The sequence below is a fragment of the Eptatretus burgeri genome, chromosome 7 (genome assembly GCF_056783735.1).
Source record: "Eptatretus burgeri isolate ZD-2024b chromosome 7, Ebu_testis_v1, whole genome shotgun sequence".
NCBI classification, from domain to species: Eukaryota; Metazoa; Chordata; class Myxini; order Myxiniformes; family Myxinidae; genus Eptatretus; species Eptatretus burgeri.
Genome location: NC_140967.1, coordinates 77,831,307 through 77,854,774, shown reverse-complemented (window position 1 = coordinate 77,854,774; position 23,468 = coordinate 77,831,307). Strand labels below are relative to the sequence as shown.

Here is a 23,468-nt window from a genome sequence, read left to right as displayed (position 1 = left end):
GAGAGAGAGAGAGAGAGAGAGAGAGAGAGAGAGAGAGAGAGAGAGAGCAAGGAAGGAGGGGAGGGAGAGATTTTATTTTAGGGCACCCACGAGGGGTAATTTATTTTAAGGCGCATGAGGGGTAACTCATGGATTTTCAATTTGCAATGTTATGCTTTCTCCGATTTTATATTTTGCTAGAGCGAGTAACAAATGACACTCCACTAGCAATTTTTTTTTTATCTTGGGGGTCATGGATAAAGTCACTCGGGGCAATCATAAAATGAAAACGACGCAATACATTATCATCACACGCAGCACAGTGTTCATGTGGAGGGAGATACAGTGCCTTCAAAAAGTATTCACACCCCTTGCCTTTTTCACATTTTGTTGTGTTACAGCCTGAATTTAACATGGATTGAATTTAATTTTTTTGTCACCAATCTGTACAAAATACCCCATAATGACAAAGTGAAAATATGTTTTTATAAATTCTTCCAAATTTATGGAAAATGAATGCAGACATATCTAAGTTGCATAAGTATTCACTCCCCCGACTCAAGACTTTGTAGAAGTGCCTTTGGCAGCGATTACAGCTTCGAGTCTTCTTGGGTATATCTGCATCAGCTTTTCACATCTGGATTTGGGGATTTTCTCCCATTCTTCCTTGCAGATTTGCTCAAGCTCTGTCAAGTTGTATAGGGAGTGTCAGTGAACATCAATCATCAAGTCTTTCCACAGATTCATAATGGAATTCAAGTCTGGGCTTTGGTTGGGCCACTCAAGGACTTTCACGTTCTTGTTCTGAAGCCATTCCAGTGTTGCTTTGGCTGTATGCTTGGGGTCATTCTCTTGTTGGAACATAAATCTTCACCGCAGTCTGACAACTTTTGCACTCTGAAGCAGGTTCTCCTCAAGAATTTGCCTGTATTTGGCTCAATTGTTCTCTCCATCCTTACAAGTCTCCCAGTCCCTGTTACTGAAAAGTATTCCCATGGCATGTTGCCACCACCATGCTTCATGGTAGGGATGGTGTTGGATGGTTGATTTGCTGTGCTCATTTTCTGCCAGATGTAACGTTTTGCATTCAGGCTAAAGAGTTCAATTTTCATCTCATCAGATCACATCATCTTTTGCCACATGCTCTCAGTCTTTCACATGCCTTTAGGCAAACTCCAGGCGTGCCATCATCTGCCTTTTTCTCAAGAGTGGATTCCATCTGGCCACTCTCCCATAAAACCTATATTTGTGAAGTGCTGCAGAGACTGTTGGCCTTCTGGCAGATTCTTCCATCTCAGTCAAGGAACTCTGTAGTTCTGTGACAGTGGTCATTGGGTTCTTGGTCACCACTCTGATCAAGGTCCTTCTTGCTCAATTTGGGAAGATGGCCAGCTCTAGGAAGAGTCTGGGTTGTTCCATAATCTTTCCATTTTCTAATGATGCAGCTCACTCTGCTCTTGGGAACTTTCAACCCTCTAGAAATTGTTTTAACCCCTTTCCCAGATCTCTGCCTCCTCACAATTCTATCTCTAAGTTATATTGACAGTTCCTTGGACCTCATGATAGTTTCTGCTCTGACATGCACTGTCTACTGTGGGACCTTATATAGAAAGGTGTGTTTCTTTCTAAATCATGTCCAATCATTTGAATTTGCCACAGTTGGACTCAAATCAATTTGTTGAGACATCTCAAGGATGATCAAAGGAAATTGAGTATGCCTGAGCTCAATTTGGAGTCTCATAGCAAAGGGGTTGAGTACTTATTGACTCGAGGCATTTCAGCTTTTATTTTTTACTTTATTTGTCAAATTTTCTCAACAACAACAACAACAACAACAACAAAATCTTCTTTGACCTTATGGAGTATTGTGTGTATATCGGTGACAACAAAAACATCTCAATTTAATCCATTTTTCGCTCACCTGTTCGAAGAACAGAGAGCTATAGCGATACCCCCGGCGTGAGCGCGAGCGTGAGCGTGAAAATGTTAAATTTTTTGTATTACGGAAAAACTCCTCGACGGATTTCGACGAAACTTGTGGGGGGGGGTTAGGTATGGTCCAAGGATCATGCCATTAGATTTTGGACTTGGTCCCCCCTCCCCAAAAAAAATTGTTCGAGAAAATTTTTTTTTTGCATTTCTACATGTTTTAAGTGATTTCCAACCCCCCCCCCAAAAAAAAAAATTGTAAATAGAAAAAAAAAATTTTGCAACTTTTTTTTCAACAAAATTTCGATTTCTTTTTTTTGCATTTCTACATGTTTTAAGTGATTTCCAACCCCTCCCCCCCCCCAAAAAAAAATGTTGGAGAAAAGAACTATAACTCTTGTCAGCACTGTTGACATATTTAATGAATAAGATATAAGGTTCACTTGAGTGACCCAGCAGTATTGGCGGTGGAGGTTTTGCACTCTCCCGAGTGCTCCCCCTCTAGTTTCCTTTCTTATATTTTTATCTACCAGACTATTTTTTATATGCCCGATATGTATATATATATATATCGGGGCGTATTATGTGATATTGGTCGTCCGTCCGTCTGTCTGTCTGTCTGTCTGTCTGTCCGTCCGTTCCTGTCCACACTCTAACTCCCAAAGTTTTCAACTTTCACGTTTCATATTTGGTACATAGGTACAGACTGTGGAACCATTGTGTCACGACATACCTTCGTCATCTAAAGTGGTTGCCATGGCAACTGGGACGCTGTTTTCCATCCGTTCCTGTCCGCACTCTAACTCCCAAAGTTTTCAACTTTCACGTTTCATATTTGGTACATAGGTACAGACTGTGGAGACGGTGTGTCGCGACATACCTTCGTCATCTAAAGTGGTTGCCATGGCAACCGGGATGCTGTTTTCCATCCGTTCCTGTCCGCACTCTAACTCCCAAAGTTTTCAACTTTCACGTTTCATATTTGGTACATAGGTACAGACTGTGGAGACGGTGTGTCGCGACATACCTTCGTCATCTAAAGTGGTTGCCATGGCAACCGGGATGCTGTTTTCCATCCGTTCCTGTCCGCACTCTAACTCCCAAAGTTTTCAACTTTCACGTTTCATATTTGGTACATAGGTACAGACTGTGGAGACGGTGTGTCATGACATACGTTCGTCATCTAAAGTGGTTGCCATGGCAACTGGGATGCTGTTTTCCATCCGTTCCTGTCCGCACTCTAACTCCCAAAGTTTTCAACTTTCACGTTTCATATTTGGTACATAGGTACAGACTGTGGAGACGGTGTGTAGCGACATACGTTCGTCGTCTACGGTGGTTGCCATGGCAACCAGGATGCTGTTTTCCTTGTTGTAGCACAATTCTGTATATACCTTCTTGTTAGGGTGTATATTGTGCTCACTTGCGCTCTTGTTACTGATTACAATATACAAATACATATATTGCTTTATAATTATACTTCACTGCAATGCTTTATAAAAAATATTAATTATTAGACTCGTCTTAAAAACGATAAATGTATAAACAGGCGAGCATTGGGTGGCTTTGACACCAACTCTGGTAAATTCAGGCTGTAACACACCAAAATGTGAAAAAGTCAAGGGGTGTGAATACTTTCTGAAGGCAGTGTAGGTATGAATTGCTTGTCGCAATTGCCACCCGCACCCACCAAGGTGGAGATGCAGGCAGCAACACCAAAACAGGGCTGGTTTGAAAACTGGGAAGGGGGGCCTTGGTGAAAATGGAACTCCAATTTGGTCAGAAAATTTGGCAAACTAAAAATCCAAGGAAGGCAGAGGTATTGATTCTTTATTCAACATTTTGGCATGGGTCTAAATGTTTCATAATGCGGCAAGCGGAACTCGCTTGTGGGAGGGGGATGAGGTGGTGCATTCAAGCCCCCCAGCCTACAGGCTTGACCACGAAGTGCACGGGGCACCACTGTGGATGGAAAGTGCTGGCCCACACCAGCCTAACTGGGGATGCGACCCATGGATAACGAAGACCGGATGGACCAGGTGGTAAATAAAACGGTCTACAGAAAAGTATTCACAGTTAACCAAAACCACGGATGGCTCACTTGATAATGAGGGATTACTGTATTGATGATTAATCCTTTTTTTAGGCGAGAGGGAAGTGGAGAGCCTTTAGAGGAAGGAACTGTGACTGAAGATGATTGGTATGTCTAGGCAGCACAAAATATTTATACGGAGGGGAAGGTTAAAAATATTTTTTTACGATTGCCAGGAGATTGAATACTATACAGTAATGGAAGAGTTTGAAGCTAAAGTAAATAGTGAAGGGTATGACATGTTGCAGGAAGTGAGACATGGTCTAATGAGGAATCCAAGAGGATGACAGAAATTGAAGGTTACAATATGTGTAGGTGTGATCGGAAAGGGAAGATGGGAGGGAGTGTGGCAATCTGTGTGAAATACAATATTGTGTCAAGAGTAAGGAATGATATTAAGGAGCTTGTTAATGTGGAAGATTCTGTGTGTCTTGATATTGGAGTTTGTAAGATTGGTAAGTAACTTGTAGGATGCTTTTATAGGGCTCCTGAAGTGAGTGTACAGCAGGAAAGAGGGGTTAATGAAGAATTCAGAAAGGCATGTGAAAAAGGAAGAGTATAAATCACCAGCAAATACAACTCATTAGCAAAAAGGTGAAAAAAATGAAGGGGGGGTCGGGAGAGGGGAGGGAGGGAGAGGGGAGGGAAATGGAGGGAGAGGGAGGGAAGGGAGGGAGGAGGGGTGGAAGAGAGAGGAAGAGGGGTGGGAGAGAGAGAAGGGGAGAGGAGTGAGAGGTAGAGGAGGAAGAGGGAGAGGAGGAAGAGGGAGAGGAGGAAGAGGGAGAGGAGTGAGAGGGAGAGGAAGAGGTAAGAGTGGTGGGAGGGACCAGGCCCGTCGCGAGGGGGGGGCATTTGGGTGCAATGCCCCCCCAATGGCGCATCTGGTGCCCCCCCCACTTGTACGCCACCCATTTATGCCCTGTTGCACCCTGTGAACAACTTAGTGTTTAAGGATGAGCGACCACTGTGAACTTGCTATTTATGAGTTCACCTGTGTGAACTAAAACCCTTATTCCAGATGTTCAACGTGGTCAATAATAAGGCCTTCTTGGACAAACTGTTCTTTAATAATATCCTTCTTTGAATAAGAGTCAAGAGATAAGTGTGCGCTTCCCAGCACATCTCCAAAAGCAATTGACAAGACAATACAGTCCAAGACCACAAGATAAAAGATAACGCAAGCACCAACGCCAGCAGCCAAGACCTCGTGTCGAATGTCGATGTTGTGAGTGGATATATATATATATATATATATATATATATATATATATATATATATATATATATATATATATATATATATATATATATATATATATATATATATATATAGCTATATATATATATATATATATAGCCTGGTGTTGGCGCAGTGGTTAGGGCAGCGGCTTGGGATCCAAAAGGTCCTGAGTTCAAGCCCCGTTGGGCCACTGAATTAATACACCAGGGGGTTGACTCAGCCTGTCATCCTTCCGAGGTCGGCGAAATGAGTACCAGTGTACTGGGCCGGTGTATACCCCGGTTAAAATAGGTGTACCATATCCCTGTGTCGTAAGAGGCGACCAGGGTTGCGTCAGGAAGGGCCTCCGGCGTAAAACATGTGCCAAATCACTATGCGGATCATCCGTATGATCCGCTGTGGCGACCCCTAATGGGAGCAGCCGAAAGAAGAAGAAGAGAGAAGAGATATATATGTATATATATATATATATATATATATATATATATATATGTATATATATATATATATATATATATATGTATATATATATATATATATATATATATATATATATATATATATATATATATATATATATATATATATATATATATATATATATACATACATATATCATGGATCATTTCGTTTTAAGGAATAGCCAATCAGCTTATTCGATATAGAGGCCCTATTGTGCAGGATACCTGATTGGTTGTAAGTTAGGTATAAATGTAATATCGTCATAATATGAGAATATGATGAAGGAAAAGACATAAATTTACATCATTAAAGATGAAGTGCACGTGCACCACATGACCTTCACAACCCGTCAACCCTCCATCTTACAAAAGTAATTTTATAATAAAAATTAAAAATATGTGTGTTTGCAATCGTGTTTACATTTGAAATGATGCAGATAAACCTGTTTTTGATGGATGCATCATTTATTAAATAAAACCGTCAACCGTCAAATCTCACGAGTCACGAGGGACGAATCACAGAGCACGAGCTCGCAGCAGAAGATAAAGACGTGGATGATGGATGTACGAAAATATCTCAGAAAAGTAAAAAATGCAAGCGACGAAAATGATGGAGATGATGAAAGACATGTTGTGGGAGAAGTTGGAGGAGGAGGAGGAAAAGACGATCATGTCGATGAAATACCGACAGAAGCTGGCCAACCTGGCCAAGCCAGCAACGTTAGCCCTGCGGCTGGAGCCCCAGCACAGACGGCCGAGTTTCCACGCTCGGCGGCGGCCTCGGGATCGGCTGTGACTGTCAAGCCGCTTCCCGATGATCTTGGAAGTGAGAGACCGAATCAAGTTGTTCTACAGCGGTACCCTGGTCATCTGTTGCAGAACAAGAGTTGCTCGTTTGTGTCCTCGTGGTACCAGACTAATGAATGGCTGGAATACAGTGTGCAGACAGATGCAGCATTCTGCTATCCATGTAGGAAGTTTAACACTGCACGTGGCCCAGTGGACTCTACTTTCACAGTGCGAGGCTACCAGAATTGGAAACATACTGTTGAGAAAGACAGGGGGTTTCACAAACACGCAACTTCAAAGGAACATTTAACTTGTGTTTTGAGGTGGAAGGAGAATGAGAGGCGCATCGATTGTGGTTAGGAGATTTCCACACTCCTCAATGCTGACCAGCTAAATAGAAACCGGTACTATGTGTCTGCTCTTATAGATGTTGTGGGATTTCTTGCCAAAAATCAGATACCTTTTAGAGGGAGCCTTGATAATTTTGAAGATATGTCAGACGGGCACAGTGGGCTCTTTCTCTCGCTTTTAAACTACACACTCAAAAAAGACACCGAGCTAGCTGAAATAATAAAGCATATCCCACGAAACGCAAGCTATACTCATCCGGAAATGCAGAATGAACTGATCTGCACATTGAGTAATGTGACTGATGCCATCGTGGAAGAAGTAGGCACATCGTGGTTTACCATCAAGGTGGATGGGACGAGGGACCCCACTGAATGTGAGAACATATCAATCATCATTCGCTTTGTATCGGCATCAAATGAAGCAACAGAGCGTCTACTCACAATAGCTACAGCCGTCGCTGGAGATGCAAAAACATTGACAGACCTAATAATTGTAGAGCTGACAAAAACAGGACTTGACACGTCAAAAATATTAAGTCAGGTGTACGACGGGGCTTCAGTAATGGCTGGGAAGCACGGTGGGGTGCAAAAGTTGTTGCAAGAGATATTGGAAAGAGAAATCCCCTATGTGCACTGCTTAAATCACCATCTCCGTCCGGTAGTTATCCACGCACTGGCAGCAGAGAAAGCTGTCACTGATTTCCTCGAGGTTTGTTGTTGCCTGTACAAATTCTTCAGAAAGCCCACTGTTGCTGTACAGTATAAAGGTGAGCGGTTAAAACGACTTCTTGATCAAAGGTGGACGGGACATTTAGCCACCGTGTCTGTGATCATAGGATCTTTTAAGGATATCACATCCTTACTGTCGGAGATTGATGCAGAGCACGCCTACGGTGCAGAGATGAGGATGGAGGCTATTGGGCTTTTGCTGGAAATCTCTGGGCCTGCCTTCATGTTCATTGCTATCTTTGTACAAAAACTGCTGATGTTGTTGGATGGCCCTAACAGACTCTTGCAGGCAGAGGACATGGACTTGCTAACGGGGTTGGAACTGGTGGCGAGTGCTACAGAGTGCGTGAAGAAACTCCGCTCTGAGGATGAGTTCACTGATCTGTGGAACAAGGCCAACGATGCTCGCACTTCTACACCTGCACCACCAAAACGGAGACGCAAAATGCAAAAGAATTTGGAACAGTTTGTAGTTTTGGAGACTACAGGACAAAACAACGATAATGACAAGATGGAACTGCAGAGGGTTTTTTACAGCGCAATTGACACTGTGCTTGGCGAGATCGCTCAGCGCTTCAGTGAGCGCAACACACAACTCGCCCATTTACTCGCTGCCTTGAATCCTGAAAATGGCACGTTTTTGGATCCCCACTTGCTCCAGCACACCATGACATTAACAAAGTCAACCATCAGTGAAACAGAGTGTGTGGGTGCAAAGCAGTTTATATGCTCACAGACAGAAAAGCAGCCAAACAAGAGATGGACAGCACAAAAACTCCTCTCAACATACCACAAAACGCTGGAAGCCATGCCAAGTGTAGTGACTGCTATGAGACTTGGACTAACATTTGGTGCGTCCACTGCCATGTGTGAAAACTCATTCTCAACATTGAGGAATGTCTTCACTGACCATCAACGGTCCATGCGCCATGCACGCAAGGCACAACTGCTACAGCTGGCCTTAGAGAGACCTCACACGTAAATTCCTGAATGAATGGAAGGAGAAGGTCCTCAGAAGATTCCACACCGAGACACGTCGCCTGCAGCTCTTCTGACAGCGAGTACAGCGGTATAAAAACTATACGAGGAGTTCAGATTGTGTGTGTGACTGCTGGTGATGCGTGTGTGGTTGTGGTTGCAGTGTGGTTGTGGTCAGCACCTGCCGTGGTTGGCTGCTTTGTACTTCTGATGTTTAAGTTAAATGTTGTGTTTGGTGCTTTACATATCCCATATCTAGTGCTTTTTGCATAACCTTACCTCTGTGTAATTGACTGCTTTAAATACGAACCTTGTGGTATCTTCAGGCCGGTCGTATTTGCTGTTGATAGTTTAACGTGATGATCGCAGGTCATAGCCTACTGTATCTTATTTCAAAGTGCACTGATTCTGGTGCCAACCTCCCCCGTTTAGTCATTGTATCTCTGGTATATTAATTTTCTCATGCTAATTCTTCACAACACCTTGTATAAGTGCACCTGAATTAGTGCCAATTGTCTAATCATTGAATATCTATATTGTGAATGTGCCAGTTTGTTGCGGCTCTCCTGCATTCGAATAATTTTAGGCCAAAAACATCGGAACATATTAAATCTAGCTGAGATCAATTTGGTTAGTATGCGACGGCAACCTCAGTATAGATGTGTCAATGCTGCATGAATACAATAGTATACCGGGATATAAAAAATATTAAATATAACTAGAACTGCCACTTTATAACTGCTGGCAGTGATGACCGGGTACCCAGTCCGTCCACCTTTGATACAACATGGGACTTTCTGCAGATGACAGTCGCAAAGTTTCGCTTTGATCGGGTAAGTGGTTCCAGAGAAAACATTATTTAAGAGCGATACAAATACAGCCCTGCTTCGATACGGCGTGGGACTGATGAGTTACGAACTGGGCAGCACAAAGCATTCAATTTCTTTATTACTGGCGAACAGATTCAAATAATTAAATAATTCTGGCTGCCAAACCGCGTGACCGATCAGGTTGAAATTTTAAACTTTTGTTTCACATGTCGGCTAAATTACAAATGTGAAGTTTCGTTTATATAGAAGCAGCGGTTCCAGAGTAAACATTAATTAATATTTATCCTTCAATCCAAGATGGCGGCCAAACCATGTGACTTCTGACGTCATAGTTTTCCCCACGTGTGCAAACACGATGGTAGATGCAAATTTTCGCTTCGCCAGGTTAAGCAGTTCCAGAGAAAACATTATTTAATATTTTTCTTAAAACCAACATGTCTGCCAAACCCTGGGCCCGATCCCGTTGAAATTTCAAACCGTCATTCCGCATGAGTGTTCCACCATAACGGTGATGCTTCACATTTATTGATGCAGTAGTTCCAGAGTAAACATTAATTAATATTTTTCCTTCAATCTACTATGGCTGCCAAACGTTGCATCGTACCTCAAAAGGGGGTGAGAACTTTTTATTCGTCATGGAGAGGCGGTCATTGTGGTGGAGTTTCACCTGGATCTGTTCAGCCGTTTCAGAGAAAAAGACGTTTAAAGATATTATTTTTCAATCCAAGATGGCTGACGAACCATGTGACCTATGACATCACAAATTTATATTCTGCTTCCAACTGGGTATTGGAACTCGTTTGTGAAGTTTGGTGTTAATCGGTAAAGGTGCGTTTTTCTATCCAAGATGGCCGCCAAACCATGTGACGTGTGATGTCATAATTTTTACTACTCGTGCATACACGATGGTAGATGATAATTGCAAATTTTTGATTTGTTAGGTTAAGCAGTTCCAGAGAAAACATTATTTAATATTTTTCTTAAATCAAACATGGCAGCCAAACCATATGACATCAATTCGAAATTGACAAACTTATATCGCATACATATCTCGAATATAGTTGTGAAATCTCCCCTTCATCGGACCAGCGCTTCTGGAGAAGAAGATGTTTGAAGCTTTTAGGGTTTTTTCAAGATGGCCACCAAACCATGTGACCGATCAAGAAGAAATTAACAAACTTGAGAAAGGACCTATAGGGGAATATATCTGTAAAGTTGTGCCTCAATCTGTCCAGCCCTTCTGGAGAAGAATAATAAAAAAAAAACACTAAAAAACAAGATAGCGGCCGAATTACGTCATCGATGATGTCAAGAAAAACATTTTTGTCGGTGATTTTTGGCGTAGATGATGCTCAAAATTTTTCAGATTTTTTCCCATACGGCGTTCTACTTGACGAATTTTCACTGGTATATCGCTTCACCTATGATGTCACGAAAAATCACACGTGTTCCCCATAGGGAGCTTAGTAAAATGTATCAAGCGAAAAATTTTTCCATTGCATGGTTTCTGAGATACAGAGGTCCAAAGTTTATCGTTTTTTTCAAGATGGCGCCCACAACACATGACCAATGACGTCATAATTATAATCTCATTGTGTTCCCAAAAAAGATACATACTATGGTGAAAATTTCGTGTCGATCGGACTTAGCGTTCCAGAGAAAATGATTTTTAAAGCGAAAAAGTCCGCGAAATGCCGGCGGAAAAAGAAAAATAATAAATAAACAGAAGAATAACAATAGGGTATCCAGTTGATAAACTGGATACCCTAATAATTGTGCCCCCCCCCATCCAGTTCATATGCCCCCCTGAATACTGAGCCCTGGCTACGGGCTTGGGAGGGACAAAGAGGGAGGTGAAGAGGGGGTGGTGGGGTTGTGATCAGATTCAGGAAAGTCTGAAAGGAATAGATTTAGCAAACACTATTACCATATATAGTTTAACATTAGGAATCGTCAGGTCCTGGGATTGGGTAGGTATTACGAAAATAGACTACATATTGCAAGGGTCAATCTTGGAGCATGTGATGCAGGAAAGGAATCTGGGGGTTGTCATAGATTTGTGTGAGGTAAGGGGAAGGGGGTGCGGTGATAGCTCAGGCGACAGCTCAGCGACAGGCAGCCGCAGGTAAAGATATGGTTACCTCCACCACCGAAGGTGAAGGAGGTTATGTTTTCACCCCTTTCTGTCTGTTTTTCTGTTTGTCTGTGTCTGTGTACTGGATATCTCAAGTTTGGTTTGGACATGTTTGGTGTGGACAGGTTTGTGGACAGGTTTGGTGTGTGACAAGGACGAACTGATTAGATTTTGGTGAAGATCCGGACCCGGAACCGACTACTAGAATTTTAAAAGTGATTCTTCACTATTGAGAGATAGGGCTAAACTAATATATAGCACAATATCTCGAAAAGATGAGGACGGATTCGGATGAAACTTGGTGGGCATGTTGGGTATGCGACAAGGAAGAAATGATTCAATTTTGGTGAAGATCCCAATCCGGATCCGTATCTGATCATTTTTAAAGTGATTCTTCACCATTGATAGGGCTAAACTAATATATAGCACGATATCTCAAAAAGTTGTGATCGATTCGGATGAAACTTGGGTGTGTGACCATGACGAATTGTTTCAATTTTGGTGAAGATCAGAATCCAGATCCGACTCCTAGAATTTTTAAAGTGATTCTTCACCATTGAGAGATCGGGCTCAAAAACGATATATAGCACGATATTTCAAAAATGTGTTGGGCCCGACATGTTCTCATGGATCAGGCATTTCAGGGCGGAGGTACACGCTCTACCTAGTGCCCTTCTAGTTTTAGTTTGTATTCGTAGGGGAATAAATTATAAATCAATAGATGTCCTGTTAACTTTGCAAAGGAATTTGTTAGACCTCGTTTATAATATTATGCTCAGTTTTTTGTCACTATATCTGAAGAAGGACATCTAGCTGCTATCGAAGATGGTACAGCATAGAACAACTAAATTGATTCTGGGCCCTGCGAGACTAAGCAATGAGGAGTGGCTGAAGAAGGCTGGACATTTTAAATTAGGAGGCGATTGCAAGGGGATTTGATGGAGATGTTTAAGATAATGAAGGATTATTGACCAAATAATTACAGAAGTGTTTATTCAGCAGAATGGACACTGACATGATGATTGCCGCAGTTTCAGAGTAAACGAGGAGAGTTTGGATTGTAGTCGGCAATGGTCTTTCATTCAGAGAGTAGTAAGTGCATGCAATGGTCTCCTTGCAAAGGTAGTGACAGCAGAAACAGTAAATAGCTTTCAAATTGAGTTAGATAGGTATCTAGAAGTAGTGAGGATAGGCAGGTACTTAGATATTTGCATGATTGCGTCGGCTTGATGGGCCTCACGGCCTCCTCCTGCATTGAAGTTCCTTGTAATACTTCATATGTAGACGGCCTCTTGCAGATGCTACTCTCCATGTGAATCATATACTTGGTTTGGCAATATAGTTCCTTGACGTCCTATTGTATCCATTGTAACTTTTGTTTAGTTGAGGAAATTCTGTCGATTATCTTCTACAAAGTATTTGGTATATTGGGAGGCAGTCCACTTCACTCAGCATTCCTTGAGCGACTGCTGAACCATATTGAAGACAACTCATATCTTCAGAAATGAGGCAAGGGGATGCTCCCTTACATCATCCACAGTTTGAGCTACTCAGCCAACGTCCCGAGTGTGGCACAAGACCTCATAGACTACTCCACCTTCATCACCAAGTGTCTTAAGATGATGGAGCTTCACTCATAATTGGCTTATAACTATCCACTACTCATGTGAAACACAACCACACTTATAAGGCACTATCATAAATCCCAGGCACTTTTGGAGACAACATTAAAGGTCCCATGACACTCAAAAGTACTGAAATTGCATATATATATATATATATATATATATATATATATATATATATATATATATATATATATATATATATATATATATATATATATATATATATATATGTCCGATAGGAGTTTTTCATCGTGATTTCTGATCTGACAATGTTTTTTTTCTCAATACTCGTTCTGTAAAATTAAAAAATCAAACGTCTTCGGGAGCGCCCCTAAAAATTCTGCCGAAATCCACTGAAAGAGGCGTAACCCACATGACGTCATCTCCAGAACAACAAAGGCTGCACGTAAATTACTTGGGTTGGTGGTCTACGTGATTGTATTGGCTTCCTGTGTGTTTCCACATTCGATTGGTCGACTCAAACACTTCGTTCATTTATGCTTTAAAAAAATCAAACATTTGGTTTTGAATAATTGATGACATGGACTTTGATTTGTCTGGTAGCGACAGTGAGTGTGAGAGAAATGAAGGATTTTGGTCTGAATCAGATGGAGAATTGTCAGATAATGTAGTCGCGGGAGGTGAAGTTCAGGCAGCTGGAAATGGAATACGGCCTTACCAGTTCGAGCCCCAAGCAGGACAAGCAGAGGAAACTGCCGATGAAATTCCCAGAGTTCATGATGATCGGGAGGACATTGAAGGAAGACTTGGCAATAACAACTGGTTAGACTAAATCCTATTCGTAATTCAATAATGTAAATTCTACTTGCATACTGCTCGATATCATAAATATTTTAGTGAAGTGACATGACCAGCGCAACGCAGCGAACATGTTGCACCGCAGCGAATGAATAGCAAGCAAGGCCAGCCCATGTCATCGGCCGTATCTCTCTGCGCATAAAATGAAGCAATCTCGCTGTCCTGATACGATGAAAACTTGTGTGCAGAACACACATTGCGACACAATTGTCTCGAGTATTCCGATAAATCTGACGTTCTGTTGCATTTTTATTTATTTTATTCCTACTGTCGTCATGTAGCGCCAGTAGAAAACAATGAAGAAAAGAGAATAATAAAAGAAAGCTACAGCATGTCAGATTTGTCGGACGGATGACGGATTTATCGGACTCGTCGAGACTCTAGAGTTGACAAGTAACTTGTATTAGCATGCACACAATGTATAAGTCAATGCGTAAGAGTCCCGAGGCTATGAGGTCGTGTAATAGTACAGATAAATTTGTCTTTCATAGTTGTGCCAACATATTTTTCCCTGTTCATTTATTACAGCATTTTGGCTAAATGTTAATGAATAGCAAGCCAATGGAAACAGTACCTTCACTTTAGAATAAACCCATTTATGTCGAGTGCAGCCATACCTGGCTTGCATGTATGTGGAATCGTACCTATCCCAGCAGGCTGATTTCAACGAACAATTCAATAAGCTGCAAAATGTGCGTGCAGGTTTTTCACATTGATTTTAAAATGATCTCCTTGCACCTTGAAATGATGCAATATTAATCTTTAGTATTTTACTTGTATGTCCCTGTAAGTTTCTTTTTTAATGGAAAGGTTCAACAGTCACATTTTATATTTTGTGGACATGGTATAGCCCTTTATTGTGCATACATGTATTGGATTTGTACACGACTACGACAAGGTAGTAAAGGGATAAATAATTGCCTCCTGATTGTTGTGCATACACGGCTCAGAAGCAGAATTTATTTTCCGCGAAACAATCACAGGAATTAAGACGATCAGTGAGATAGCAAACACATGTGCACAATCCATTTGTTCGTACTTTATACGGCGTGCGACGTCTCATCAATCCACTCTGAGCAAGTCGCGTTCTGGAGATGACGTCAACGGTCACGTGACCTGTGGTTTGCTGAACTCAACTTTTTTGAGGGGTGGGGCATAGCAAATTGTGAAAAGCTCCACAAATGTTCGAAATATTGGTGTAATTATCCCATTGTTGATTTAAATAAAGAAACATGGGTGATTTCTTCACTAGGAAGGTCAACTTAATATATAAATAACCAGAAAATTTTGAGTGTCATGGGACCTTTAAGTATATGGTCGATTGTCACAAAACTGCGTCCAACAGGTTTTGGGGCTCGACTGCTCTTAATATATTAGTTATACTAACATATATATGCTGTATGCATATGTTTTGATCACACCTTTCAGGGGATACCTAGTTTTATATGTTTTTGATGAACACTCTGAAAACTAGGAGTAATCATGTGTCGTATTTGAGGTATTTTTTTCTTTTAATTTGCAATAATTATTATAAATTGCATTTTATAAGTGCATCAGGGTATGTTAGGCATCCAAATAGAATTTAATTATGATGCCATATATGTGTATTTATGTTGACACAAACACGAATATGTTTGGTATAGACCCTAAATTTTGGCAAACATTTTTATGATGGGGAATTTATGTGAAACCATGAGTATGCACTCTTTTCTGTGCACTAATCCTACATAGAATATACCTATAAAACAGTTCTATCACAGTAAACTTTGCAAAATAGTTAAGGCAATTTGCATAAACCATATTTTGAATAGAAATACTTGATAATAAAATTAATTGTGAGATCAACCTGATTTGGGGCAGTTTCTACTGAAGCCATGAGTATACCTTTTGATTATTCACTGTGTCCAGGGATTAAAACATTAGTAAGAGATATTAAGTTACCATAAGGGTAATACATCACCCTTAATATATGCTTAATTCCAAATCTGTGGATGTATCACCACAGATCATTTATTGCAATTTCTGCCTAACCTGAAACCATGCATATGCATGAAACCATGAGTATGCATCATTTCTTCAGAGCATATGTTCATTATTTCAAGATACTAAGGCCTTCCCACACAGATGTGGTACTTGTGCTTGTATTTCATGATTTTACATGCCTCAAATTAAATGTTTGTTATTTCAGGAACATTTGTGTCAATCATTTATCATTAAATTTGAAACCATGAATATGTATGCCTTAATGTATTAATGAAAAAAAATTGTTTACTCATTTGCTACATACACCTTCTTAGTAGAGAGGATAGAGTGTTGGATAAGCATATAAATACCTTGTAATATGTTATGGTGGATCAGTATTCTCAATTCTAAGTTACTCTACTTTACAGAGAAAATAACCGATATAAATCTAAATGAAACCATGAATATGCATTAATATATCTACTCCAACTTTAAATATTGATGTCCTGTGTGCACAAGTCATACCTTATTTGACCACCCAGACTCTTCTAGATAGCCTAAGATGTATTTATTTATGAACACTGAACTGCCCCGGTAATGGTGAGAACTGATATAAGGTCATGTTTATAAAAACAAATTGATTTTTAATAACACAAAATGCAATTATGTTCTACTTTTAAACAAAACCATTTCTCAGTCACATTTATTACTGAATCACAAGCACATACTTATTGTATATAGATAAAAATTGATATATAATAGGTCAGTTATATATTACACAGAAGTAACTGTTTCTTCGTGTGATTAATTAGATGCATACTCATAGTTTCAAGCAGTCACCACACATAATTTAAATGCGTTGTGAAAATTTCAATTTTCGGAGTTAAGGTGCCCAAATTCTCCCATGGATCCCTCAACATGTTTTCTGTAAGACCACAGAAACTTATAATTATAGCCTTAATTTGGTGCAGATGTCCTCCGGACCCTAAAATGCGCAGTTTCGTGACAATCGACCATATGGGATTTGTGCCTGGTATCCCAGACCAAACAGGCCAACATATGTTTAAATGTGACGTTTCTATGTAAGTTTTTTTTTTTAAATGAAGCTGTATTATTCTTACGAGAAGCACCTGCTCCCACTAGGAGCTGACAGGTAATGGGGGATGGTGGTGAGGGAGGGGTTGGGAGGGGATCATGTTATTGTCTTTATGATTATTAATATCATACCAGAGTACCCACCGTATGGGCGATCTTGTTCCAAGCATGAAACACATTCTTCTGACACATCCCTTTATTTGGGCGGTGTATAGGCAACAAGCCACTGCCTCGATCATCTCGGAAATATAAATAACCCTGATTGCGTATGCAAAGCGAAAACATGTGTACTGTTTATGTGCGTATATAATACATTGTGGTTGCGTATATAAATGTTTTATGTTTATATGCGTAAAAAGTTTATATGCGTATATATATATTTAAAGTTTATATGCGTATATAAAGCTTGGATAATTCAAATTGCACCCACCCTCCCCCCAAAGGAAAAAAAATGCCAAGATGGGTGAAAATTTTTTTTGTTTTTCAAAACTTGATGGAATCAAACAAAACTTGCAGTTGCACAACTTCAAGGTGCCCTCATTAATGCCTGAAAGTTTCAGCTTCTTCGGTCAAATCCTCTTGGATGAGCCACTGATGATACATACATACATACATACACACTTGCTCCATTATATTTTGTTGGGTTGCAGGGTTTCTGCCCCATCTGCTCAGATTTAATTTTGGATGTTAAAGATCCCATGATACCATCTGAAAAAGAGCCAATTGTGCTGTGGTACACTGATTGAATTGTATTTTTTTTTCTTTTGCTTCTGGCCACTTTGGCCTCACCCTCTGAAGAAGTGACCTGTCCAGGGTAATTCTCAGCTGTGGCAGCATTCACAACTAGTTGTGTTGCCCTTTTGCCCCTGCAGTGGTGAGTGACAACATGTTGCTGTATTGGTGACATTGTTCATTGTCCTTAAATAATTAATGATGTCGATATGATAAATGCAAGTAATAATGACCGTTTATGAAGAAGCGTTCAGAAACAGATGGGAAATTCGTGAAATAATGTTTAACAGGCATGGTGTATATAGTTGTGCACATTGCAAAGGAATGTGTTTTATTGGGGGCTCTGAGTCTTGGTGTCAGGTTGATTGCACGTGGGCGATTGGAAGCTTTGTTTTTATCCCTCCATGAAGACCACTGAAGCAGTTTAATTGGATTTTCCATCAATTCACTGGATTGGCAACGGAAGCATTCACAATGAGGGAAACTGAGCTCCAAACTTTTTGGATTAAATACTGGACCCATTCGGTATACTAATGGCATACAGTTTTTGTTTTTAAATGACAGCTTATATTAATGAAGGTGTTGGAGATTGAGGGGGTGATGGGGAGTTTTGAGAAGAAATGTTCTTGTGGATAGAGGGAAACGTAGTCACAATCAACATTCAGCGATGTGCAAATTATGAGTTATTGGAGTGCCAATAAAACACCTTTGTAGGAAAGTTCATCCTTTTCAAATTTCAACCTTTTGAGTTGTACATTTAACTGCAATTGAACCAAAAATGGACCGTGTGCATCTTCACTGGGCATTGGTCTTAGTGACATGACACATCTTGTGATACTTAAGACTGAGGATTGAGTGTTCCAAGTCACTCTGCTAGCTGAATGGACAATGCTGTATTTTGAAACAATTTCACAAGCTATCAAACTTGTCCAGTCCATTGTGTAACAAATCTACTTTTGTTACAACTCCTTGTTCATTATCACCATTTTGCTTTTTCTCCTTGCATGAGGCTAAATTTTGAATCTTCTTGAGCACTTTTGCTCCGTAGTTTTTATCGAGAACATCATTTTCACAAGTGTATTTAGAAGTGTCAAGGGTCTTGGAAGAGCAGAACAACAGAGAACAAAGACTTGACGGACAAGATAGGGCAAAGTGGATACGGGACAATAATACACAGAGGTGAGAGAAGGGTAAAGGATGAAAAAGAGAAAGCCTTAATTTACCGTAGGCGTGTTAAAAATAAATTTTCGTGATAATCTTCCGAATTGCTGACATTGTGTTCTGCAAAACGTTTTTTATTTTTATTTTTTTACCATTTACCCCATTCGGTGATCTTTAAAAGCCTTCGACTTGCTGCATGGACTCATGATGATCCTACTGTGTGATGCACTGTGAATGCCCCAATGGAGATGGCACACAAAAGCCACTTCAGACAGGAGGGTTGTCAATAATTTTGCTTTCAAGAAATCCAATCCCAAAAGAGATCCTTTGAAAGTTAAAAGGCAACATGCTGACATTTGCAGCATCAGTTCTTCTCTGCGAGAATGAGCGCCCTTGGTGTGAATCGTGGTGTTCGGTGAGCTGTTGGAGATCTGGAGATCTGTAAGCTGCCTGTTGAGCCGGCACATACGAGGAACCTTTTTGCAAACAATGCATTCAGCACCCGGTACTGCTGGAATTGTGCATGAAGCATTTGTTGTTTTCTTGTGCGAGTACTTTTGACACAAATTGTCTGGTTTCCTGTGGTTCGGGAGCAGTAGCGCCGGTTTCACATTTGGTCCCGAGGGTTCAGACGCATGGTTATATTGTATTGCATCCTGGCTTCCCGTTGTGTGGCATGAGCTTTATATGCCAGAAATCCTTTGTAAATGGCTGGATTAATTCCTATAAACATAGGCTTAGGGACGTAAGAGAATTGTGTGTTTTAATTAACTTTTACGTGATAAAATGCCCTTGCTGCTAATTTTATTTGACTTCTGAGCTTTGGACGTTGTAGTGTCCAGACCCTTTCCAATATAGTCTGCAGTGGAATGAAAATACGTTTCTCCCTTCATCAGAAATCGATGGATGTTCTTCTGAAGCTGTGGAATGGCATTGCTGGGTGCTGTTTTCCTTTCAAAGTATTTCTTATAAGCATGCGCCAGCATCTTGCTGGCTTGTAGTAACTCGATCTTTGAAAGAACATTTTCATCAGGTTAGATTGTCAAACATTGTACATGCAAAGATTTTAAAGTACTTCAGGTGTATATATTTTTTACCTCTGCCACCATAGGTGGACAGAGGTTATATTTTCACCCCTGTTTGTCTGTCCTGTCTGTGAGCATGGTATCTCAAAAAGTTATAGATGGATTCGGACGAAACTTGGTGGATAGGATGGGTGTGTGATCCAATGATTAAATGATTTGCTTTGGTGAAGATCTGGATACGGATCCGGATCCAGACACTAGAATTTAAGTGATTCTTCGCCATTGAAAGGATGGGACAAAAAAAACCAAACCTCTAAATAGAATGATATTTCAAAAGGTTGTGGATGGATTGTGACAAAACTTTGTGGATGAGTTGGGTAGGTGACAAGAACAAGCTGATTATATTTTGGTTAAAGTCTGGCTGCAGATCCAGCTTTTTAATTGGGATGCAGAACTTAAACTGTTCAGCCTGGTGGAGGTATGTGCCCTACAGAGTGCCATTCAAGTTTACAGATGTTTTAGACTTCTGTTAGTTGGCAAATATTACTTACTTCCAAAATGATCAATATTCCGACAAAACAAAAGTTTGTTTTTTATTTAGTAACCGTCCTTCTCACCCTCCCCCCTTCTCCCCATCCTCATACAAACACCTTAACCATTAAACCAACAAAGGACAGCTCCATATGAGAATATGGAGAAGACAAATTAATAATTTGGTCAAAAGGTCATAGGTGTCGTTTGGCATACGGAAGAAGAATCCTGACTACAAAACGGACGGGCTTTGCATTTGTACATGCTTTCTAGTTAAATATTGTATGATACTTTAAGTAGTATAATTATGGGGTGCCTGGTGTTGGCTTAACGGTTAGGGTGGTAGGCTTGGGATCCTTGGATCCTGAATTCAAATCGCACTTGGCTGTTGAATTAATACCAGGTGGGATTGACTCTGCCTGTCATCCTTCTGAGTGCCAGCTTGCTGGTATCCTGTGGCGGAGTGGCGAGCCGTCCAGGATTGTGCCCAACAACCAAGGAGACTGCTTCGGCAGCACCAACACTGCACAGAGTGTGGTCCCAATGGATGGATAGATGGAACTATGGGATTCTGGGGCCAGGAACTCCTGAGATACTTTCACCAATAATTATCAATTTTCTGAGGGGAATTCCCAGAAATGTACAAAGATAGATGGTTTTCTAGAAGTTAAAACCATTGAACTGTATTTAAGACTGGAAAGATTATGAGCAGTGTGAATTTGTCGTTACCAGGCACCATCTTGGTAGGCCCACTCGTAGCGGATATATTGTTTTTTGACTCACGTGATAAATTTTCAGGAGATCTTGAATTTTGAATGTTAATTTTTCGTTGAAAGGCAAAGTTGATGTGAACACTTTCTAACATTACGCAGCACGGGCTGCGGTGAATCATTCACCGGACATAGCAACATGATGGCGTGTGCGTAGAGAAGGGGCCGTGTGGTGGTGACACAATGGTGCATGCAACATGAACAGCCATAATCCTTCCAGTCTTGTAAACAGTTCAATGATTCAAACCAGTTTCTAAGACACTTTTGTCATTTTTTATAATTTCCAAAGTATGTATGAAAATGTATCAAACCCACAATTTTCTTCTTTCTGGCCCATTGTCCATTTTCAGAATTTGTTTGTTATCCCCTTAAAATTCATAAATGATAATAATTATTAAATTACACTATATCATTAACAATTACCCTTTAGGGCAAAATTGGTCAATAAATCCCGCTCACTCATTGCTCAGCACAATAGCAGAGAGTGATGTGTCCTCAGAAGTTGATGAGCAGTATCTGGTAGTAGCAGTGCATGTGTGTATTGGATGGGCATAAGGAAATGCCTTCACAATCCAAATCATGGATTGCAACTGAGTTCCATCATCTTCCATTGTAACAACAATGTGTTCAAATGCACAGTCTGCTGTGTCGAGCTCGCTGTCCAGAGATGCACGAGAAACAGCCACAATATTACGTTGTTCAATGAATGCGATGTTGCAATTGTAATGATATTGGGCATCGGATGCATGAAAATTACTGATTGCTCCCTGGATCCTTAATCACACTTGCTTCGCAACATCATCCCCACTTTCGGCACATGTCTTGAGAAGAGCTGAAATCTTGAAAAGAGCTTTTTTTTTTAGCAAAAGTCTGGCAACAGACAAATTTCCTCCAACGATCTGGATGTTTTGGATCCTTTGGAATACAAGCCTGTCCACATACAGTATGAGACAATGTTTCTCAAAGTCGAACAAAGGATGTTCAGACCTGACTTTTCTTTTTTGGTGTTGACTCAGTTGGGCTATCTCTGACCCCGTGCGTTTCAGATATCGCTTGATATGTGAAGATAAGGTATACTGCATGTTGAGACATCGGTGTTATGGAGATTGATTTGTTAGTTTGCATTTTCTTTCAGTCTACGTCTTAGTTCCAAATGCAGTACATCTTTCTTGGAAATGCTTGAATAAATTATTTTCTTTATCCTGGCTGGTCCACCTCTGATTCATGGATCATCTTTCTGGCACATAAAGAAACAGTCAAATGATGCAATTCTATGCTGGTGCTCTTCTCGATGTCTTCACACCTGGAAAGAAGAAGTAGGGATATCTGATGACTCTTTCTCAATGGAGAAATCACCTCATCGATACACAATGAAGACAAAATGTAAGAATGATATTGCTCATCATAATAATATGCTTGCTCGTGTGTCTGTTCATCTGTCTGTAACATTCTGTTCCACCCATTGGTTGAAGAGTTCACCTGACTCCACCCATAATTTCCACTTGGAAAAAAAAAAAAACATCATATGGTCTGTTGTGTGCCTTAGGATTTGGAGGGGGAGGGTTAAGAGGAGGATGATTTTATTATTATTGTTCGACTTTGTTATACTTGGGAACATACAACATGCAGTAACACGAGCGAGAATTGCTTTGCAATCCATGTCCCCTACCGATGTGGTATTTTCTAAGTCCAAAAAGGGCATAAACTCTGAAAAATTTATGAATTGCTGTGAAACTCGAACTTTTTCTGTAACTTATTATAATAAAGCCATATACCAAGATTCAGTTGAATATGTTAAAAGGTATGGGAAAAGAGTGAAAAACCGCAGGTTTTAGATAGATTGAGAGCAAACCTGTAGTCCCTCCTGTGAAATCGGAAGAGGACGAATAATCAACAGTATCACAATGTACAAGTTAAAACCTTTAATTTGATTCCAAACTTGACTGGTTTGTAGGAAGTTACAGGTTTAGTGAAATTATTTTGCATTGTGAGAGGGGAGGGGGAAAGGGCATGACCTCGAAAAAAAAATGACCCATCAGATTATGTCATGTCCAACAAGTCAACATGTCCAACGACCACTGAGAGCAAAAAAAAAAAAACCGCATTTGTGTGAAATGTTACGCTTCGGGTCATTTTGGGGGATTAGCTACTTGACTATTCCATTTGGCCCAGTCAAAAGTAGACTTGTGTCAAACCATTTGCCATACAGGACGGCATCATGGCATTCTTGGTGG

General features: G+C 40.4%; 1 protein-coding gene across 1 annotated transcript in view; it reads left to right on the top strand.

Moving 5' to 3' along the window:
- Window positions 1-23,468, top strand: part of LOC147023596 (1-phosphatidylinositol 4,5-bisphosphate phosphodiesterase beta-1-like) — a 435,861-nt gene that overhangs the window by 210,321 nt on the left and 202,072 nt on the right. The gene's annotated exons all lie outside the window — the stretch shown is intronic.